This window comes from Amphiprion ocellaris, chromosome 1, assembly GCF_022539595.1.
Source record: "Amphiprion ocellaris isolate individual 3 ecotype Okinawa chromosome 1, ASM2253959v1, whole genome shotgun sequence".
Taxonomy (NCBI): Eukaryota; Metazoa; Chordata; class Actinopteri; family Pomacentridae; genus Amphiprion; species Amphiprion ocellaris.
This window is the reverse complement of record NC_072766.1, coordinates 37924867-37947910: the sequence shown is the minus strand read 5'-3', so window position 1 is coordinate 37947910 and position 23044 is coordinate 37924867. Positions and strand designations below refer to the sequence as shown.

The 23044-nt window shown below is 39.8% G+C and overlaps 1 protein-coding gene and 1 long non-coding RNA gene across 3 annotated transcripts in view; both read right to left on the bottom strand.

Annotated features, from left to right (window-relative positions):
• Positions 1-23044, bottom strand: part of mpped2a (metallophosphoesterase domain containing 2a) — a 107081-nt gene that overhangs the window by 15607 nt on the left and 68430 nt on the right. The window lies entirely within an intron of this gene.
• On the bottom strand, positions 20735-21935 carry LOC129348843 (uncharacterized). Its single transcript, XR_008601562.1, has 2 exons — positions 21070-21935; positions 20735-20955 (listed from the first exon to the last, which is right to left on the bottom strand). It is a non-coding gene; the product is annotated as an uncharacterized LOC129348843 (long non-coding RNA).

Genomic DNA, 23044 nt, shown 5'->3' with positions numbered 1-23044 from the left:
GTTGAAGGTGGAGGTTTATGATGCTGATTTCATAACATTAAAAAAATCAACAATGAAAATATTCCTGTTGCTACTGCTTGTTGCTGCAAACAGTGAATTAAAAGAGTGAAGCTGAAATGATCAAATGCTTTTAAATTCAACATTTTGAGGTTTTTCTGCTTCTTGTTTTGTCTTGTGATAGAAAACTGAACATTTTTAAGTTTTGGAATGTTGGTCAGATATCATCTTGTGCTGTAAGAAATTTTGAAGAGCCATTTTCACAATTTCTTGAAACTTTTTAAAAGCACACCGTTAAGAAAGTATTGATAAACTGATTTCCGTTTCAGAATTCAGCCTTACGAACTGGCTGATGGTGGACACGAATCATATTGATGTAACATCATATTAGTTAAATATGGAATGATCAATAAGTTAATAGATGAGTTGTCAACTATTACAATATCGATTGAATGGTATGAGTCATTTTATAGGAAAAAAAATGTCAAAATTTTCTGATTCCAGCTTCTTAAAGTTGAATATTTTCTGCTTTCTTTCCTAAACTAACCCTAGATTCACATTAATAAACAACAGTTTTGTTTTATTAGCATCAAATAAACAGTGATTTACAACAGTATAGCTGAAGCAATCGAACACTTTCAAATTCTACATTTTAGAAGTTCCTGCCATCTTCTAAATTCTCTGATTCCAGCTTCTTATATTTGAGCACTTTCTGGTTTCTTTCCTCGACTTAATACCTGAAGTTCAGCAGGAGAACCATCAAACCTCTGACAACAAAAAAGAGAAAACTATTTTAAACAAAATTTTCTTCAACTCAAACGGCAGCAGCAGCTCTGAGAAAACAAACGCTGCATCAAGTGAACAAAAAGCCGTAACCATGGTAACAGCAGGCAGCATTTAAGGACAGATTCTCCCCCTCGAGGGAATTGAACGATGCAAGCGGGTTAAAAATGTGCAGCCGGGGCCTGGTAGAGGAAGAGGAGGGAAGGCAGACAGAAGCCATTTAGCCTCTCGTGTGCAGAACGTCAATATTCAATTAGGCCGCTGGACATCATTAGGACGGCGGCGCTGCGTCTCTCTGGGCGTGACACCATCTTAACCCCTCTGTTCCCCCGAGCGACTCTCCGGGTCCCCAGACAGACCACAGGATCCCCCCTACGCTTCACTCCGCTCATTACGCTTTTCATGCGATTCCTCCCTCGTTTAACGGATCGGTTTAAACAGTTTCTACACCTCGCTGGGTCAGCGGTTAAAAGGTTCTCTGATGGTTTTCTGTCACCGACACCCAAAAAAATCTGGAAACCTCAGAGGACTGGGTGATTATTCAACATCACTAATGGCACAGCTGCAATAATTTATAAGTTAATCATATCAATCATAGACTATTTAGATAATCAAAGCAGCAGTTTTAAAAAAAGTAAAGTTTTAAGATTTAAGAGCTCTGATTCCAGCTTCCTAAATGTGAATATTTTCTGCTTTCCTTCCTCTCTGTGACAATAAATTGAATATCTTTGTGTTGTGGGTAGAATATTTGTCATTTTGGGCTTTTGGTAACTCAGATCGACATTTTCTGACACTTTCTAGGCCAAAAAAACTCACCTACTAATTTTAATCGACAATGGAAATGGTCCTAGTGTTACCGCTTTACTGGCACCAAATAAACAGCAATGGATTCAACATTTTTGAGGATTTTCTGCTTCTCATTTTGTCTTCGGTGATAGAAAACTAAATATTTGATGTATGTTGGTCAAGTATCATACTCTGCCATAAGAAATTTCAAAGAAATATTTTCATAATTTCTTGTAATGTTTTGAAACACACACTTAAGGAAATATAGGTAGACTATCTGATTGCAAAAGTAATTGCTTCCCTAAGAGCCAAATGTTGCTTTCTGTTCAAGTCTTTTCATTTATACATGCTTAGAGTATCTTACTTTATTGGTGAAGTCATACTTAACAGGGACTTACTATCGATTTCATATTGAAACCGCACCTGAAACAATGGAATTAGTGAACTGCAAAAGCTGCAATGTAGGATATGCAAGGCAAATAATGATAGTAATGCTGTAATTCAAGTTTATTTAATTTGAGCAGAATAAAACTTTCTGTGGTTGTTTATGCTTATCAGTTGATCAACGAATACTGCATGGTTCAAACTCCATGCTGTTGTTCAACTGACATGAGCCCAGTTTCACTATTTAACAGCCAACTTGAACTTTCTGCGAACTGTTGTGTCACTGATTTTAATAATTCAGGCCGTCCTCCTTGTGCGACAGTTACGCTTTTGAAGGAATGCCATGTGGTAATGCTCAGATTTGTTTTAATGAGTATGTGCAAATCAAATGACAATATCTGTCAGAAAACTCCCAACTACACATTTCCTCTGAATCACTCCGCCCTACCTAACAGTAACAGTTAAACACAGTTCACTGAGTACCAAAGACCCATTCAGTGACCGGGTTACTCCAGTAAAGCTGATTTCTTAACTGTCATGTAAACAAGAAACCTTGTTCCTTAATCAGGGTGGGGGATTAAAGAAATACGCTTTCCTCAGGTGGATTTCTGCTGGAGAACACAGATTTCTCTGCTACGTACGTACACAATTAGCCACATTTCTAATCTGCTTTTTACAACTGCAAATGTGCATTAAAAATCAAACAAACAGGGACAGTAACAGTGCAGACAGACCATTATATGGAACAATGCGTCCGGCTACAAGTAAAACCAACACAAAGTCTCAAAAAGTTGGTTTGAATAAGCTTTTTTTGCACTGTTGCTGCATTTGTTTCACTATGCAGTTCTAAAAAAAAACAATTTTCCAAGCAGCATGTGGGTAAATCCATGTCTTGCACATACATATCATCTATTTGTTAAAACAATATGCATTCACAATCTGTTTCTTTCATCTCGTCTTGGGCATTTTCTCATCTGTACACTTCCTGATTAAATTAATAATGCAGTAATACGATATTAAACTACTGATCATTTTGCAGATGCAGATTCTCAGTCTGTTACTTTGACGTCCGTTCAACCTGCTGCTACTTATTCAGCGTTGGTTCTACAAAGGCTTGTTTTTCAATCTCAGGTCAACCTCTTTAATCCCGCTCCTGAGCTACACATTCACACTCACAGAGCTTCGCCTTCATTTACCCTGAGCAGAGCAGACAGTTTACCAAACACAGTGCAGACTCTCAGCCACCTGTAGTTGTCTGTCTCAACATACAAGTACGACAGCAGTGCAGACATCACAACGGTCACGCTGGAAAGTTCATTCAAACACCGTCTGTTTGTGTCACAACACCTGTGAAAACTCTGATTTTGTTCATTTTTTAAGCCAAAAAGTAAACAAAGATTTCCTCCTCAAACACTGATGTTACTGCTTGTTGCAGTAACATTACTGTAACATCTCAAACATCTCAAACACAAGATTTAATCCTTTGATCCCCAAGAAGTTTCTGTTTTTCACCTTTTTGAGCTCATTTTTCACTACAATTTAAAGTCCTGCACCTCTATGGAAACAGCACAATGAGTTTCCTGGTATCAACATGTACAACATTGTTTTTCAGGTGCTACAAATACTGGAAAAAAACCTGGTGACTCTACATACTTCAGATATTTAGCTATTTCCATTTTCTGTTTTGTTTGCATATTTGCCACCTATTTGTTTAGTATAAACACTGCCTGCAGTTCAGCCGAACTGTCTATTTTCATAGAATATCATAATCTTATGCTGTGACTTGGTTAAGTTTCCCAATGGAGCAACAGATGAGTAGTTCAAGGACAATCGACAAGCTGAAAATCTGAAGTTTGTCTCAATTTTAAGTTATTGGTGTCTAAATGGTGCCTTTTTTGGCAGTTTAAATGAAGAAAACACACCTTTCATGTCCTATAATTTCCTACAAAGATCTCAAAATACCCAACGGCACCTGAAATATCCATCTTAAAGGTACTGTGGCAAACTACAGTAATGATTTGTTTCCTTAATAATGACCAGAGTCACCATAAAGAGTCTTACAAGTAAGGAGACAAAGTAAAGTTTGTTTTGAGATGATGCTAGGTGATTTAAATTCACTGTAATTGCAACTGATGATCTGGGGAGGTCAGCAAAATGATCTTGCGTGCAAGAGGAAAATACACCAATATCTAAAGAATTCATCATCTAAAAAGTGAGACTATTCACAAGAAATATTATATCTGAGATATCTGACCTGATGGTGGCACTGCAGCAAAGGTTAAGAAGTCATCAGGACATGTTTTGTGTAAAAAAAAAAAACCTCACTAGGAAATAAGGCCAGTAGTTGCTGAGATAACCTGTATTAGAAGTGCTGAGCAGATGGATCAATGACTTCTACCTTCAATACATCATGATGTGAAACCATCGCCGAATACGTCCACTTTTAAAAAAAACATAACAACAAACGACAGAAATATGAAACGAAAATAGGTTTAGGTATAAGAAGCAAATAAAATGAGTCTTGTATGTTCAACAATCTTACAAGAAGAAATTCTCATAAGAACAGAGAATAATTTCTAAAACCATAGCAGAGCAACATGATGGGTTTTAGATAAAGCTGCTTGATTAAGGGTGGTTATCTAACAGTTCCTGATCAAATACACAAACCCTCTAAAAGGAAATGTTGCATTTAAAACCCTCAATGCTTGGACAAACTATTGTATTCTTTTCAAATGTGTTAGATTGAGTGTTAAATACAGACAAAAAGGAACTGAAGAAGGACTTTCCATTCAAGAAGACCCTTAAAGAGCTGCTGCAGGGTGAGACAGACTGCTGTGTATGTGCATGTGTTTTGGTCATGTAGAGCGCCAAGATAAGATCGAACCACGTCTCAGGTAAAGTATGATCCTCCACCTAAAAGCCGGGGAGCAGCTGCACTCTGGGATACACGAGACAGGACGAACAAGCTGCACTGTGACCGAGCCCGGAGATAACAGGAGCAGGAGGGGAGGGAGAGTTAAAGAGTGCGAGTCCGGCGATCCATCGTGTCTGACCTCCGAGTCAGAGTGGCCCCGGGGTCAGCGGGGGGAGGGGGGCTAATTGATCAACCTGTCAGAACCAATGAGGAGGGCCATGTTAATGGGACTTTTAGAAGCCCCGCGGGACGCACCACCTGACACTCGGAGCTGTATGAGTATGTGCAAAGCAGAGTGCACAGCCTGTGTGTGTGTGTGTGTGTGTGTGTGTGTGTGTGTGTGTGTGTGTGTGTGTGTGTGTGTGTGTGTGTGTGTGTGTGTGTGTAATCCCAGAGCCCAGGTAGCCTTATTAAAAGGAGCCAAGTGGAGACTCTGGCTGGGTTTTGACAAATGGCCTCTCAACACCAAGGCCACCTTTGCAAACTTTGGGGACGAGGTAGAAAGGCGAAGTCGCAAGGGTGAAGAGGCCTCGTCGGTGTGTGTGTGTGTGTGTGTGTGTGAATGTGTGTGCTCTGCTGTGCCCCAGCACTAATAACCTGTGCCTAGTGACTGATGGAGTGTGGAATGGATTAATCTCGCTGCAGTCATGCTGCCAAACGCAGAGGCGCTAAGGGTTAGCCACCAGACTTAGCCCGCTTAGGAAAGGCTATAACCATGGGGACGGGCTTGGTTAACACATATACACACACAGACACACAGACACACACACACACACACACAAACTGTCTCCCTCGGGTTCATCTCCACGCTGAGATGCAGCCAGTTGCAGTTTGACCTGCAGGCTGCTAATGTAAAACAACCGCTGCAGACACTTCACAGCAAACACAGCTGCTCTCAGCGACCCGTCAGCTCCACTACATACAGGTCTGAGAGCGAGGAAGCAAGGGGAAAAAAACAACAAAAAAAAGAAAACACGAAAGGGCAAGTGCCCAACATTGCAGCAGGAAATCAAATGAAAGTAGAGAGGTTCAGAGTGTATGCCCCGCCATCATTACATCTAAGAGCGTTCTTCCTTAACCAGCGCCGCCCTCCCTCCTTCCCTCCCTCCTTCCCTCCCTCCTTCCCTCCCTGCAACACACAAACGCAGAGCCTCGCAGCAGACGGAGATACACTGGATTAGCACACACATCAAAGCCATCAAAGGCTGCAGCAACTGAAACTGCCTGTCTGGAAGAGTGACTGAGTGTGTGTGCAGTATATCTGAGTGTGTGTGTGTGTGTGTGTGGCAGGTTTGAAATGCAGTGACGGCAGAATAAAATACTGAACAGAGGACTTAGTGACACACAATGAACACGAAATGCTGGCTAACGTAACCCCTTAAAAGCACCAAACAAAATGCACCTCAAAAATTATCTAAAACATGCAAACGGACCAATTTTCCACTGGAAGACCCACTTTTGACATACATTAAATATAATTTGAAAGACCAAGGAGAGCTCACAAGCTGTGCCAGATTCTTGTAGGTTTTAAAAAACTGCTATGAAATACATAGCTGCTGCTCTTTTTGTCATTTTTCTGTGGTTTGCCAGCCAATTACATAAGTAATGATTAACTCTCTGAAGCCTAAAGCCCACCAGTGGGTTTGAGAGGTATTTTATCTGGAAGAACTCACCACAATATATCACAATTTATCAGAGCTAGAAACTGGAAAAACAGGAAGAATCATAGGATTCTCAACTTTCCAATGGTCTGTGAACTACTCATCTATGACAAGCTGTTTGGTGGGAAAACTTAACTATCATGACATTTAATTCAAATCTCTATATTCTGCATGTCTCATTGAAATGCTTTTTAAAGAATAAAATGTTTGCGATAAGATGATTCTCTGAAAAACTAAGAATTCTGTGCTCCAACTAGAAAAGCAGAAAATCCTAATATTTAACAAGCAGCAAACAAGTTATTAAATGAAAACAATTTGTGCAATTAATAAATAATCAGAATAACTTAAATCATTTCAGCTCTGTTGAATCTATTCTGTTTCACATGGATTTTTTGACAGCACTGCTGGTGATAGTTTACCTTTGAGTTCAAGAATTCGTTTCCCATTTATTGTTGAAGCACATGCTCTCCAACAGTGTCCTTGCTGCAAACTAAATTATTCTCAAGCATTAATGGCAAAAATGTTTGAGTAAAAAACAAATATAGTCCACAGCTGGATTTGGGAGTTCAGTGATGCTGTTATTGGACTCAAAAATCAAGTTTAAGTCGAGCTACAGTTTGATCTGAAACACACTAAGCTGGATGGTTTGGATGCCTGTGAACTAATGAATGTGTTTGCGTGTAGCGTGCTGTATGAAGCTGCTCGAGGACGTAGCAGGTGGGGTTCGGGAGGAGCAGCGAGGTGTTGTGGGAACACGGACGTGTCTACATGCGAACATGGAATCTAAACACTTTGAAATATGGATCTGTCAGGAAGCGAGGCAGGTCTGTAGAAACTGGAGAGCAGACTAATAAAGAGAGGGGGACTCTGGGTGTTATTCACAGAGGCTGCATGGGGGCTGGGGGCAGGGGCCAAGACCCATTCAACCTTCCCCGAGACACAGGGACAAGGGTCCCATTACCCTCCACCAGCCCCGACCTCCGTGAACTTGATCCTGGAGAACAATGTAAGAGGGGGGAGGGCGGCTGGGGAAGAAAGGAGCGAGGGGAGGCAGGGGGGAGGATAATATCTCTGGGAAATAAGTGAGCTTTCCTCTGTGACAATAATGGACAGGCAAGGTTTCATTTCCCAGCTCTGCTCCAAGGACCAGGGCTTCAGTGAGTTTTTTTTTCAAACGGGACAAGGTGATCTGAAAATGGAATGAAGGCACTTCGTTACTCAGGTGTGTCTTTCAGTTCGCTCCAAAGCTGCACCCTCTCACCGCTTTTCTTCCCCAAAAGAAAAGACTACAGCTCCGGGTCTGCAAGTTAATTGAAAAAAAAGAACTGAAAAAGCTGTTATGAACATCTCAAACTTTCATTTATGATGTACAATGCCGGGAGCAGATAAGGGATGAAAAGGAAATTATTAAAAAAGGACCACTGTGCGTTTGGCCTCTGCCAGTCATTGTGCAAATTCAAACCCAGAGTTGAAGGTCTGCTGCTCTTCAGACACGAGCAGAATTCTAACAGAATGATAGAAGGTTAAAAAAAAAAAGAAAAACAAATTGAGATACTTCGACATGAATTAGCCTGGAGATATGACATTAGAGGACTTCAAATCTTTCTTCCTTTAATTAAAAGCCACACTGTTCACTATTCAAACCATCAAGTCAAGTATCTTTGCCCTTCTCCCTGTGTATTATTACTGCAGAAGAGGTTTTGCAATGTTAGCATTCCTTCCTTGCATTTAATTTCACTTTTCTGTGCTGCCTTTGAGGGCGCTTTCGGATTCCGGTGAGTTGTGCTGCACTTCACGGCTACTTCACTTTATATTCATCGGCTCCGGCGTCACAAAGGGCTCAAAAACTAGCGGAAACCGGACCTACAGCGTATATCATAAATAGTGATGATATGTGTTGTAAAATTACAGCAGCATAGTTACTGTTGGGTTGTAACTTTTTGCTTGTTTTACACAATTTTTAGTTTACTTTTTTAAGTCCTCGCCTTGGTCTGATTAGTGAAAAAATGGGAAAAAAATGCACAAATACGGGCAATATGTTGCTACAGACTTTCCCTACAGTTCCTCATTAGCAAGTAGATTTAATAGTTTTAGAATTTATGCTGAAGATACATCTCTACTATCAAAAATTCCATCAGTTGGTCCACCAGAAAAATGGAGTCTGCTTTAAAACTCGTGTTGGAGTTCAAATACTCACGACGCCAACTGAAAACAGATCAAGATTAGTCTTCTTATGGCAGGAAGCATCAATATATACAGCGTCAGCAGAGCTTAACTGGATAAATCAACAAAACAAAGGAGGATAAGCAACAAATCTAAGAGACTCTGACATCCAACAGTCTACAACGTGCCATATGTTTCAGATATTCTGTCATTTTCTAATTAAGCCTAAGAAATGTTAATTTTTTTGGCATCCGAGCATCGTTTTTTATGGAAAGTTAAAATTGTCCTGAGCTTCCAAAGTCAAAACCCTCCTTTTCAGGTGCTCTGCATTCAGTTGTTTAGTTTGCATCAGAGTTCAACTGACAATTTCTCAACAGAAAGCACTCGAAAGACGAATGCACCAGTTATAACTACAGTTTTTAATGACGGAAAGGTAAAAGTTGTTTTTAAGACACATGTAAACTTCCAAAAATCATTTTTTCAGGCCAATATTGATTATCATAGTAAGGGAGCCCAATCATTGGAACAATATATGGTTTGTAAAAGTGAAAATCATGGTGACAAAATTTAGAAAAACACAAACACAAAACTTTGTTGATGCTTTACATATGCTTATTTAACAGAGAACTTTTGACATTCATCCTTCAGTGCTTCATACCACAGGTTGGTGATTACAGATAAAAAGAGAGAGGTGGCTGCAATAGAGCCACAGTAAGGCATTTGTATTTCACATTCTTTCATCCTAAGCAGTTTTAAAAGAATACAGATTTCCATAATTGGAAAAACGCTCAATATCGGACGCAATAATTGGCCAGGCCTACAAATGACCCATAATTCCTGCAGTTTTAAAACCCTGCAACAGCTCAGAAACGGCTTGAACTGTTGTCTGTTCTAAAAAGCTTGAAAAAAGGCCAAAGCCAAGAGCATGGAGGGTAATTTTTTTCATTTTCCTATGATGTTTAAACAGCCCCCTTTCCGGTCACTGATTAAATTTGAGTTTATTGAAATTTTCCATTAAAATAATCACTTGCTGCTTTAATCTATCTTAAAATGACTCTATACAGTTGCTTCTTCTACAACATACAGACGTATAAAGTCTCTTCATACATCCTGTGATGCTCAATGCAGCTCGAGAACACCAGCTCACCAATGACTGCTACAACACTGTATAACTACTTCACACAAAGGAAAGTTGTAATAATGAAGTAATTCAGCTGTACATGTGATACGAAAAGCCCCAACCAGCAAGTTGCCAGGAAGGATCGTCTGAATCCACGTTCTTTTTTTAAAGATTGCTATCAGCACACTGAAGCTTCAAGGTAGAAATGATCAACCTTGGCATGGACTGCTTATTTCTCTGACAATACATCTTGTAGCATATACAAACACCATGTGGACATACACTGTTGCTTCTTCTACAACGTACAGATCTGCAAAGTCCTCGTCTCTCTTCATACATCCACTGATGCTCAGTGCAGCTCCAGCACACCAGCTCACCCCTAACTCTGCTCAAACACTGTTAAACTACACAAAGGAAAGTTGCACCATTGGAGTAATTCACCTGTACATGTTGGAACTGGAAACTGATTCTGAAGAAGAATGGTGAGACGGAAAGCCCCAATCAGCAAGTTGTTAGGAAGGACTGCTTCTTTAGTTTTGTCTGAATCCACTTTTTTTTATTTTTATTTTATTTTTTTTTAAAGATTGTTATCAGTACACCAAAGCTTTCTCTGGTGTATCTTCAAGCAAATAAAAACATGATATGGACGTGCAAGATAACAAAGTTTTTCCTCAGAGGGGGTCTTTAAGTGCAGATTCATCCAGCTCTCCATCACATCTCCTGCTCTGGTTATAGCGGTATCCGTTCTGCAGTGTAGAATTACTCTCCTCCTGAGGATTATGGGAAAGAAAGCAGCAGGTTCTCATCGAGTCCTGTCAGAAGGTTGAGAGCGCACCCTGCCTTGTCATGACACGACAGGCCGAGTGGTCTTTGCTGCAGGAGTCAAAGGCCAACAGGGGGGAGGACAAGGAGGGGCGGTAAAGGCAACAGGAAGGGGCACCGGGTCAAGAAAGTGCAGAAACATGGCACTCTGTCTGTTGCTATTGTCTCGACCTTACAACGAGTGGATGTTAGCGAGGGCACAGACACACAACGGCAACAATGGGCACAGGAAAGCACACAAACTGGCATTGTTATTCTCATGGGTCTGCACACTAAGAGCCGGAACACAGACAAAACAGAAACATGCAAGGCCGAGGAGGGCAGCTGGTGTAAAGGACCCAGAAAATATCAAGCAAAAAAACCCACAAAGTTAAAGCAAATGCAGGTTTTTATGGAATAAAAGAGGTCTATGAAACATCCAGCAGCACTTTAAAACTAGTGCTACTGATCAGTGAGCTGATGGATAAGAATTCATCTACAATGCTTCTGATACTTCATCAGTTATTTAAAATCACAGATAAGTGTTTGACATTTGTTGTGTTCAGCATCATAAAGTGATTTTCTGCTTGTCTGAGTTACATAAAACTGAAAATAACCTGCACTCTACAAAGTAATTCAGGTGACTACTGATTTATTAAATGCATGACTGCAAGATAAAAATTTAAATGTATTAATTGACATTAACCAAACATTGCTTTAATGAGTTGTCGACAAATTAATGTTGGTAATCTACTATTGAGTGTAATGTAAATTGACATTTCTGTGTTAATGAATTTCAAACCTATTTCAAGTTATAACAAATTAAGTAAATTGACAACGTCTCCACATTTTCCTCCACTTTGAGTTCAAGATTTAAAGTCCTTAAAATCTTTAACATTTCTGCTGACAAATATTAGGTAATTGGTAAACAAAAATATTATTGATTGGCAAGGATAGACTAATTCCCTGACTGAAAATGTTTGGTTCAACACAGTTTCACTAGAAGTTGTATTAACTCAAAAAAGATTGATTCATTATTTTCTTTCGTTTAGATAAGAGTGTTACAGCAGCAAAGGGAATAATACAAAAGCATAGTTAAAGACTGTCAGAAAAAGTAAATAAAAACAAGAAATAAACATTGTTACAGTTAATTTTGTACAGTTTCTTCTACATTTAGAACCTATAGGTATTGTCTGGACTCATTTGAATGTGGAAAATAAAGATATTCCAAACTAATATTCTTCTTTTGTTCAACCAAAACATTTATTCCTGCAGTGTATGTCTAACCCAGCGTATAAGTCCTTCCATTGTGCCATAAATTTGGCACATTCCTGTAAATACTCATCTAAAATTAAACTTTTGTTTCTATTTTGGCCCGACACTGATCATTGAATGGAGGTCACGGTTTTCTCACCTTTCTATTTACGATACTACATCCTTGCTGACACCTGTGTGTTCCCACCATCACCGCCACCATCGGGGGTCTAAATCCAGCGAGTGGAGATAAACAGAGTCCCGTCGTCACCGCTGAAGCTGTGCAGAGGTCAGCAGGAAGGAAGGAAAGTGCGGCAGGACGACGTGAATGCTATCGGCGCCGAGCAGAGACCAGTCTGTAGGCTGCTCTTCTGTTTATGGAGCTGTCGTTAGCGGCGTGATTGATTGCTGGCTACAGACAATCCACGAATCCCTGGGGGTAACGCGGTGCACTGGGAGAAACTGCAATGTTTGTGAGAGAGTGTTTGTCTGGAAAGCACCGGAAAAATAGTGGAAACTATTTTAGCTTAGATGGATGATGAAAAGAGCAACTTGCAGAAGCGATCTGAGCAAATTAATGAGTAGAAAATTTTAAAAGAAACTAGATTTTTTAAATCTAGGTATATAATTTATTTTTTTTCTAGCTTAGTGATCAAGCTAACAGTGTGAAATATGGATCCTAATGATATTCATGACAATGAAGAGGTCAAAAATGTATATTTATACGCATACGTTGCACCACAGGTTTATAATTAGTCTCCTGGGTGTTACAGAAACTAGGGACAGATGAGGATTAAGAACAATTCATTAGTGATGGGGCAACCTGTGCTCTGCAATAAAGGTGTCTTTGGAGGTGGCAGAAGTTTGCTAATATTGTGTTACATCTGGAACACAACTAATATTGGCTCTTTATAACTGGAGTGTTGATACTTGCCATAATAGAAGCTAATGCATGAGGATGAGCTGGTATCAGTGAAATCTTCTTCTCTCATGTCAGATTTCTGACGCTACAACTGCTCACATTCAACGTCTTAAGAAATACAGGCAGTAGAAAAAATATATCCATCAGCATAAGTAGAAAAAGTATACGCATAAAGTGCAAACATCTTTTTTTCATTTAAGAAATAAAAATGGAAGTATACAGTGTAATAAATAGTAGTACTAATAGAGTTAGTATAAGCTCAAAAAGGGAAGATAACCTGAACTAAAAATAACTTTCATGGTGCCACATATTAGAGAGGGGCAGGAGAGTAATTTAGAAGTTTGCAAACAAAAAAGAAGATTTTAAATGCACAGTTTCCAACCATTGCTAACACCAGTACTAGAAGCAGCTGCTGGTGAGCCTTTGAAGGATTGAATGAACCACACCAGATATCAGTCTTACACAGTCCTGACTCACATGTCCCATTCATAACTTCATTTTACCTCCAGGATCATAATCCTCCTGTCTAAAATGAAAATATTCCACAGCCACATTCCTATTGTGCCACAAAACTGGCATGAAAAGCACGGAGAGTTTGAGTAGCAAAATGTATTTTAGCCGCTTAAAATAAAAGAAAAAGAAGAGTCAGTTCTGTTTATAAAAAGTCAGCTTTTAAAAAACCAACATGGCTCAGGTCAGTGTTTTTCGTTAAAATAGAACTAATCTCCTCTCTGATACGATTTCAGCATCTGAAGGTTTGTTATTGCTGTGTTTTGTAGGAAGAAACTAACATCTCATCTGTTCTTTTGTGCCACAAAACTGGCAAAGCAGCTTGAATGCTAGAAAGAGCACAGACGAATAAAGTGTGTTGGAGTTTACAGTAATTTAAAAACTGCAAGTGCAACGTAATTAGCAAAACAGAACAACTTTCTAAATCACTGCTCACTATTGTCTACAACTTCACAGTGCACAGAAGCAGAAACGGCCTCCTTCATGTGACGCAATATGACCCGCTGTGAAAAAAAATAAATAAAAAAGTGTTTATGAACTGCTCAGCATGCTGACTTTTTCATCTGAATCCCTGCCTTTATGTCTCATAAAATATTAACTTCTTAAATAATCACTTGTGTGAAATATCAAGTACAAATTTAGTGGAAAATTCAACCTGCGCGCGGCTCTTTTAGTTCATTTGTGGCGAGTTCTGCTGTTCTGTGATTTTCTAGAAGTAAAATCAATCCGTCTAACCTCATGTGTCAGTTTCAAGTAAGGCCAGCTTTAACTATACAGATATCACATTCACAATCATTTGGGGCTGAATACTTAAACTGAACCAAATTGAGTAATCAATTAAGTACTAATCCTGTTCACTCTATATTCTAAGGCAGCACAGTAACCTATAAATCAGACACCAACCGAACCTAAACATCGAATTTTAAAAATACGGGCATGTATTTGCTGCTAAAACTGGAGTTTCTCTATAAGATTTTATAACATGGCTGCAGGGATTTGCTCCCATTTAGCAACACATGTGAGGTCGAACGCTACTGGCGCCGAGTCCGTGTTCCACGTCACCCTAAAAGGTGTTTGATGGGTTTGAGGTCAGACTCTGTGCATGCTGGGGAAGTTCTTCTACACCAATCTGGGAAAAATTATGTTTTATTTTTCTGGTATTTATTATTTATGGGCCTGGCTCTGTGCACTCGGCCATTTTATTGAAACAGGAAAAAGGTCCATCCAGAAGCTGTTGCAGCAAAAAATGGAAGCTCGCTATTGTCTAACATTCACTGTGAGGTTTCTCTTAGAGACTTAAACCATCAAAAACAGCCCCAGATCCAAGAAACACACACGGACACGGGAGTCCAGACAACAGAACACATTTGGTTTAATTATCCTCAGTGAGTATACAGAAGTGTGATCCTCACCCACTGTGATAAATTCCATGCAGGGGACCAAACCTGAAGTGTGAGCTGCTTTTAGAAGCTACTAACTGCAAAAAATAACACCTCCAACTATCTGAGCCTGTTTTGCTTCATCCTTTCCCATTTCAGTCGATCCTAAATCATTAATGTCCTCATTCCTTTAAAATTTGCACGAAAACTCAGTGGAGCTTGCACCTCTTTTCTCTCGATCAAAAACCTTGCAGCACTTAGCATCTGCAGCGCAGCGTCCGGACTTGTTGTCACTGACGGCATTACTTATTCATTTGAGCTTTTTATGTCAGTTGAATTCAGCTGTGCCGGCACTTAGGTTTGTGACCTTTCACACCAAGCTCTGCAGAGAATAATGGCCTGGACACTGAGGTACACTCTGAGCTGAAATCTATGTTTAGGCAGGGGAAAAAAACAAAAGGCACGGTGGTAAAAGGTGCAGCTAATGCAGGGCTGCCACACCTAGGGCCACAGCAGCTGGGGACACAGGGCTTCCTCTGCTTTTCAAATATTTATCCCCTCATAGCGCGAGACACAGCGTGGGACGGAAAACTAGATGGAGTCATGCTGGGTGCTGGATCTGCCAGTGTACACACATATCCACCAGGACAAACACGGCAAAGAAAAAACAAACAGATGGGCAGATTCGGACGTCAGGAATATACATGCACCTCCTTTTTAACCGGCTCTACAGTGCTGATAATGATGGAACCTGCTGCCTGTCAGCCCGAAGAGCAGCCGGGAGTTTTTTCAGCATCCTCTGTGTTTGCTGAGCAGGTAGCCCGAGGTCAGGTTCAGGGGGAGACTGGGAGACCGGCTGCTGATGGATCGCCTTTATCCCCCCGCCTGGATGCTGAGCCATCTTGGGCTCACTTCCAGGGGATTGTGATTGCATTTTATAGCCTTGAGCAGCCTCCTCATGTCATGTATCCCTCCTCGTGTTGCAGACATCTGGCTTGCTCTGGGCTCTTCTAGTCTCCCCTGTGCTCCCTGCTGTGCTGGATCGTTTGATTAAGCCTGCATCGCTTGTAATCAGACTCAGAGTTTCTCTCTATCCCCCATATATCTGCAGACCTGCTTCCTAGCTGCAAATAAAGTCCATGATATGCCGTGCAAAGGAAAGAAGATGTAATAATAATAATAATAAGAAGAAGAAGAAGAAGAAAAAGAAGAAGAAGAATATGAAATGGAACCACTTTAGCAAGTTCATTTCAAATCTGAGAGGTTTAAGAAGATGGAAGGAAGCTAATATGATGAGTGTTATCTCTTCGTCTCCGCTGATTTCAAATAAATATAAAATGTAATATGTTTTATGTCCCTTGTGTTACTATATTTTACTCTGAAAAGAGCCATCAGCTGTTAAAATCTCTTTTCAAATGTGTATTCTTAATTATAAGTTTCATCTCAGAGAAAACATTCCAAATCCTTTCATTTTATCCTAACAAACATTGTAATTACATCTTTGGATCGCTTTGAACATGTTTCAAAATAAGCTCCCTCTTACAGTTTGGGTTTTTTTCTTAAAAATATAATCTTCTGAATAAACCAGCCTTTGACATTTGCTAATATTGTGCTATATTATAAAATATGACATAATGAATCAATATTTCTGGAGCCATTTTGCTGCACATAATTTTTTTGTTATTTTTTAGGCCATGGTTGATTCCATCTTGTGTATATGAATGAAAAATTCTGGTGTAACAATCTTTACCTTAAAGCCTGCCTGCAGATTTGAAGGGCATTTTATTAATCACAGTGAGAAACTGTAAAAACAAGAATTGTCAGTCTACAAATTAATCATGTGTACCTTGTAACAGTTTGTTGTCTGGAAAAGTAGTCAAATCTAAGCTTAAAACTGAAATAATTACTCAAAATCAGGTTGATCTACATGCCTTATTAAAAGAAAGTGCTAAAATAAACCATTAGCTATGGAGGACTAAAAGTGCCAAAATTAAATAAATAAATACATCATTAAATAATTAATTAAATATGTCATTAATTAATTAAAATTGGAATTAAATATTTCATTAATTAATTAAAATTGGAATTAAATATGTCATTAATTAATTAAAATTGGAATTAAATACTTAAATGTGTTATTAAATAAATATATCATTAAATAATTAAATATGTCATTAATTAGTTAAAATTGGAATTAAATATGTCATTAATTAATTAAAATTGGAATTAAATACATAAATGTGTTATTAAATATGTCATTAATTTATTAAAATAACAATTATTTTAAGTAAAAAACATATTTCATTATTTCACGATTTAATTAATTATTTCATGGTCCTTGTGTTGCAGTGGATCATGAATTAATTTTATCTGTCAACCTCGCCCGTCAAAGTCCGTGGGCGGGACTAACGTGAATCTAGTCTAATCCACTGCTTTTGTCTGCCTTGAAACCGGAAGTAGAAGTCTTTCTAAACATGGTGGCTGTGTAGAGGGAGAGTCGCTGTGAACTTTCTAGAGAGTTGGTGAGAGATCTTTTAGACCTTGCAGAGTATGTGGAAGCAGGACCTGCTGACCGCGAGCATGTAGCGTGTAAAGCAGAGGAATTTATTGAAGTTGTTGAAGTTATTTCCGCACTTTCCGACCAAGATGTTGACCGTAGAGTGACTGCAAATTTAGAGGAAGTACTCCGCCGGTTTTCTGGTACCAGGGTGCAACAGGAGCACACACAGGGACCAGGGCGTTTGGCATACCGAGGGAAGTTCTGGAACATCACGTTCTTTGTGGATTACCAGCCTGTCAAATTGCAGCGATGCTCGGAGTGTCGAGCGCTTTTCCTTTAGGACCTACTCGGCGCGGCACGGCTCCGCTCGTCTTTGTTTAGCCGCGATTCCACAAGCATCTACTCGGCACGGTACGGCTCGTCTCATCTTTGTTAGCGAGCGTTTCCATACGGACTAATTTTCAGCACCTTCTCGGCTGAGGTTCCCAGCGAGCTGAGATGAGCCGATAATGTGGCGTTTACATAGTGCAGGCCACTGATTGGACAGGGAGTGACGACACAGAGCAACTTCAGCACGAAAACAAAATCCTGCATTAAAAAAATGACTGTAAACAGCGACGGTGTGCATTGCTCTTCACGAAACTCTCTGTTCTTCATAATTTTAATGTGACAGCCAGACCTGTACCGTGGGTGAATGAAGAGGTCGAGACTTTGTCTTTGGTGGTGGACCAAAGAATACAGAGAGAGCTGGACGGAGAAAGTTTATCAGGAGGTCTCTGAGCGGATGGCCGCTCACATATACAGTAGACTGTATATAAAGAGGACAGAAGCAGTGTAGGGAGAAGCTGAAAAAGCTCAAAAGTGACTATCGGTCCACCCAGGACCACAACGGCCGGCGTGGGTCAACCAGGAGGTGTTGGAAGAGGTTTCATGGAAGCTATTTACTGGCACCGCACCGGCGAGCAACAGGAGGGAGACTCAGCCGCTGCATTGTTGGAGACGTTCGAGAACGGTGAGTGTTTTGTGACTTCAAGAAACTTATACATCATTTATTCCATTGGTGGCAAGCTTCTTTTAAGCAAACAAGTATTTTTAGAAAGTAACGTCGTTGTCTCCTGGAGCAGACAATAAGATAACTAGTTAGCCATCGGCGCTAACTCCGTGCTCTGCTTGTATTTCGTGCTGCTGTTTCTAACGTTTAGCTCTCAGAAGCTAATACTTCAGTCAGCATGCCGTGTTTTTCTTGTACTTAGAGTGAGTGTTTATTTCTGTTCAAGAATCCCTTTCCACATGCGAAGCCTACTCCACCTCCGTCGCGGAGCCCCCGGCTGCCCTGTCTCCTCTCCACCACCAGCAGCAGCTCCTCTCCAGCACCAGCTTCGACACCGACCCTGTCAACAGCACCGTCTTATCACCGGTAAGACACGGTAAACAGAGAGCATGGTTGATTTTCGCATTATTATTATTACTACAGGTGTAAATGCCTGCAAGCATGATCAGAACAGTGAGACCAACGACCAAGAATTCAGGCAGGTGTAAATGCAAACTGTGCAGCAGCCAGCTCAGGAACGCCTGATGAAAGCTACATGTAGCTGCAGTGACACATAAACAGAACACATGCAGCTGCATTTATTTTCCATTGACTTAACAAGTAAGTCACTCTAATTAATTTACGTTCTGGTGCAGTGTAGTATTGCAACCATTCTTCTTATAGTCACTAGGTAGCTGTGAAACTGAATGAAAATATACATAAAAATGAGAAAACACAGCTCTTCTTAGCAACTCCAAAATGTGCACAGGATGAAATGAAGTTCACACCACGTCGTTTTTGTTTGTGGTGGAGGAGTTACTGCTTGTGCTTTGGTTAAAGCGAAGAGTGCCAGAAGTTTATTAAAGTATCAAAGACATGATCATGATTGAAAATGGATGGACGGGTGGCTAAACACATCACATCATAGCTGTGGAGTCCTTCCAGCTCCTGGGGACTACAATCTCTCAGGACCTCCTGAAAAAGGCTCAGCAGAGGATGTATTTCCTACAACAGCTGAGGAGACATGGCCTGCCACATGAGCTGTTGATCCAGTTCTACACTGCAGTCATCCGATCTGTCCTGTGCACCTCTGGATCAACCACACAGCAGGACAGAAACAGACTACAGCCCATAGTACGGACTGCAGAAAACATCATCAGAGACCCCACTCACCCTGGACATTTGGACTACAGAGCCCTGTACACAAAAATCACCACTACTGTGTTTATAGCAATTACCATTTTGCTAATGTGTTCATACATTCCAATCTAGCTGTACATTTCTGTTTATATTGTGTTCTATTTTACTACTATTTCTTTTTCCTCCCTGTTCCTCTTTCTATAGTTTATTTTTTATTATTCTCTTCCATATTCCTAGGATGACACCAACAGCCGAAACCAAATTCCGTGTATATTGTGTACTTACTTGGCCATTAAAGCTGACTCTGATCACTTTTCTGTCTTTGGTCTAGGCAAGAGGAAAGGGGGCCACAGAAAACTGGACCTTCCTAGCGTACTTGTGGAGATGCAGGCTGAGGAGGAGTGGAGTCATGCCCAGCATGATGAGAACATCTGGTTGCTCCTCAGCGAGGCAAGAGAGAATGAAGCGGCCTTGCAGCGGGAGGAGATGGCCCAGAATACTGCCTTCAACCAGTCATTCCTGGGTGTGCTGGGGTAGCTGGGTAGGCAGTGGGCAGCCGGCGAGTGTGAGCGAGTCCACCTCCCATAGACTTGAGATTTACAAGTGCTGGTCATATAATTAGAATATCATGAAAAAGCTTGTCTTTTGGACAACTGTCAGGTCAGCAGTCTTCCCCATGATTGTGTAGCCTACAGAACTAGGCTGAGAGACCATATAAAGGCCTTTGCAGGTGTTTTGAGTTAATTAGCTGATTAGAGGTGTCTTCAATATTGAACCTTTCTACAATATTCTAATTTTCAGAGATACCAAATTTGAGATTTTTGTTAGTATTCAGGTATAATCATCAAAGTTAAGAGAAATAAACATTTGAAATATATCAGTCTGTGTAATGAATGAGTATAATATACAAGTTTCACTTTTTGAATGGAATTACTGAAATAATGAACAACTTTTTTCATGATATTCTAATTATATGACCAGCACCTGTAGTTGTATATAGTTTTACTTTTAGTCCTCCACTGTAGGAGAGGCCCACCACAGTTTGTACTTTGCACATTGTAAATAGTTTTGATTTTGCTGCTGACTAATAAACTATTTTGTGACTTATGTGATTGCATCATAACTTCTCATTTTGTCTGTTAAGACACTGGTAGAAAAAGAGTCAACAGTCTGAACCAAACAATTCTATATTCCCTAATAATGTATTTGTGTTTAATGGGATTTAACATGTTTTAACACAAACTCCTTTATGGTTCATAATTCTGGTGACTGAATTACACCAAAGCAATACTGATTTATCAAACTGGAATTTTCTTAAAACAGCTGTTTTAATGTTTTGGCGTTTAATTTTTTATTTAATCTTGCTAACCTTCACAAACAAACAATAGTATAGACACATCTACAAAAGTTTATTGTCAGAATTGCATTAAAGAAAACAATAGCGGTCCGGGGACCGAAAAACAGAAGTATAACAAGAAGAATAACTTTGCATGACACGTAGTGCATCAGTGCATCCTGTACATCTCTGTCCTCCTCCTCTACACCTTGTGCCACTGCAGGCTCATGTGCTGCTGCTTCAGGTAAATCCCATGAAGTCTCATCAGAGAGCATCTGAAACACATACACAGCATACATATTTTAATACCTAATAGCGACAAACTGCAGCCATTACAGGGTCGTTCACAGGACTGATACACGATAGCTAGCGAACTAGCATTAGCTTACCCTCATATGTCGTCTCGTTCATATCCTCTTGTCTTCGGCTTGATACTGCTTTATCGCCTCCCAAACTCTCCTGTGTGTCTCCTCAGTGTTTCGACTCGTCGCTCTCAGCTTTCTCCGACTCTTCTATTACTCTGAATCTGACAGAAAGCCACAGACCGAGCAGCAGGTGTACTATCGCCTCCATGTACATTGTTGCATTGCGTTTGTGTCGCACAGAAATGACGGTAAGGGACTTTCGGACCGCCGTGCTATGACGACTCCACCCACGATGAGGTGGTTCTCAATGTAATGGAAAAACAACTAAACCGAGACGAGCCGTGGCGCGCCGAGTAGATGCTAAAGGAAATGCTAAAGGAAAATTTGTCTTGCACCGCATGTATCAACATTTGGGAAAGAGGACCGAGTCTTTAGCGGTTGCTAATAAAGTTTTGTTTTATTGAGTATCCAAACCAACGTAGAGGTGAATAGCGCCACCCAGTGTATCGGAATGTGTTCACAAGCTCTGCGTCAATCCATTATCTGGAATCGATTTGCCTTGACTTGATGTGCAGGGTAACCAATCAGGTGTTAGGATCCGCCCACCGACTTTGACGGGCGAGGTTGACAGATAAAATTAATTCATGATCCACTGCAACACAAGGACCATGAAATAATTAATTAAATCGTGAAATAATGAAATATGTTTTTTACTTAAAATAATTGTTATTTTAATAAATTAATGACATATTTAATAACACATTTATGTATTTAATTCCAATTTTAATTAATTAATGACATATTTAATTCCAATTTTAACTAATTAATGACATATTTAATTATTTAATGATATATTTATTTAATAACACATTTAAGTATTTAATTCCAATTTTAATTAATTAATGACATATTTAATTCCAATTTTAATTAATTAATGAAATATTTAATTCCAATTTTAATTAATTAATGACATATTTAATTAATTATTTAATGATGTATTTATTTATTTAATTTTGGCACTTTTAGTCCTCCATAATTAGCGCCAATCACATTCTGCAAAACCTAAAAAATTATGTATGTATTGGTGAAACAGGGAAGTCATTTGTGACTCCGCTGTAACCAACAGTCACGTGACAAAAATTCAGTGACTTTTCAGCTGAACTAGGATGAACTGCAGGCTGTGTTTAGAGAGCAGATCGGAAATAGCATGAAGAGCATTTTTTTGTGTGAACTTTGGAAAATATTGTACGTGTTGATTCCAGATTTTTCAAAGTTTTTCTAAAATGAATAATCAAAGAAATCAACTTTTGCTACTTCCTTTTACAAGATTTATGGCACTAGATTGGTGTCATTCTGCACAAAAAGCATTCTATCTTCTCTCTATTTCTGTTCATGGTTGTCCTGTTTCCATATAAGTGCAGGATTTTAAATTGCAGAGAAAACTGAAATTTAATAAATGCGACAGAAGCAATTAAAAAAAATATCCAGAAACTGCTTGGAATTCAGAGGGTTAAAACTAACTTTCTATCTCTGCTTGCTGCTCGAATCACTACTATTTCAACACATTGTCCACAAATTGATGCATATCAGCAAAAAACGGCGTAGGATGAACTCTGCTATTCATTTGCATTCACTAACCTGTTAAATTGTGAGCCGCATAGAACCCATTTATTACCACTTTCTCACCTGCCCCATCGCTAAGCTATTTATTACGAAGGTGACTAACCTGCGCAGCCATTAGCCGCAGTGCTATTCATATCCTGTTAGTTAGTGCAGGTATGCTGTTAATGGGCACCGTGCCATTAATTCTGCAGGTACAAAGAGACGTGACCCCGTTTCAGAAAGCTGCAGTGAGCCAATGCGCTGGCATCGTACAGCCGCCGTGTGGTTAACGGGCCTCATAGGGGAAACAGACAAACAGTGTGTTTACACAGTGGCATCTCTGAGCCGGTATTAATAATAGAGCCACTTAGCATTCAGAGGCACTGGTCTCAGCCAC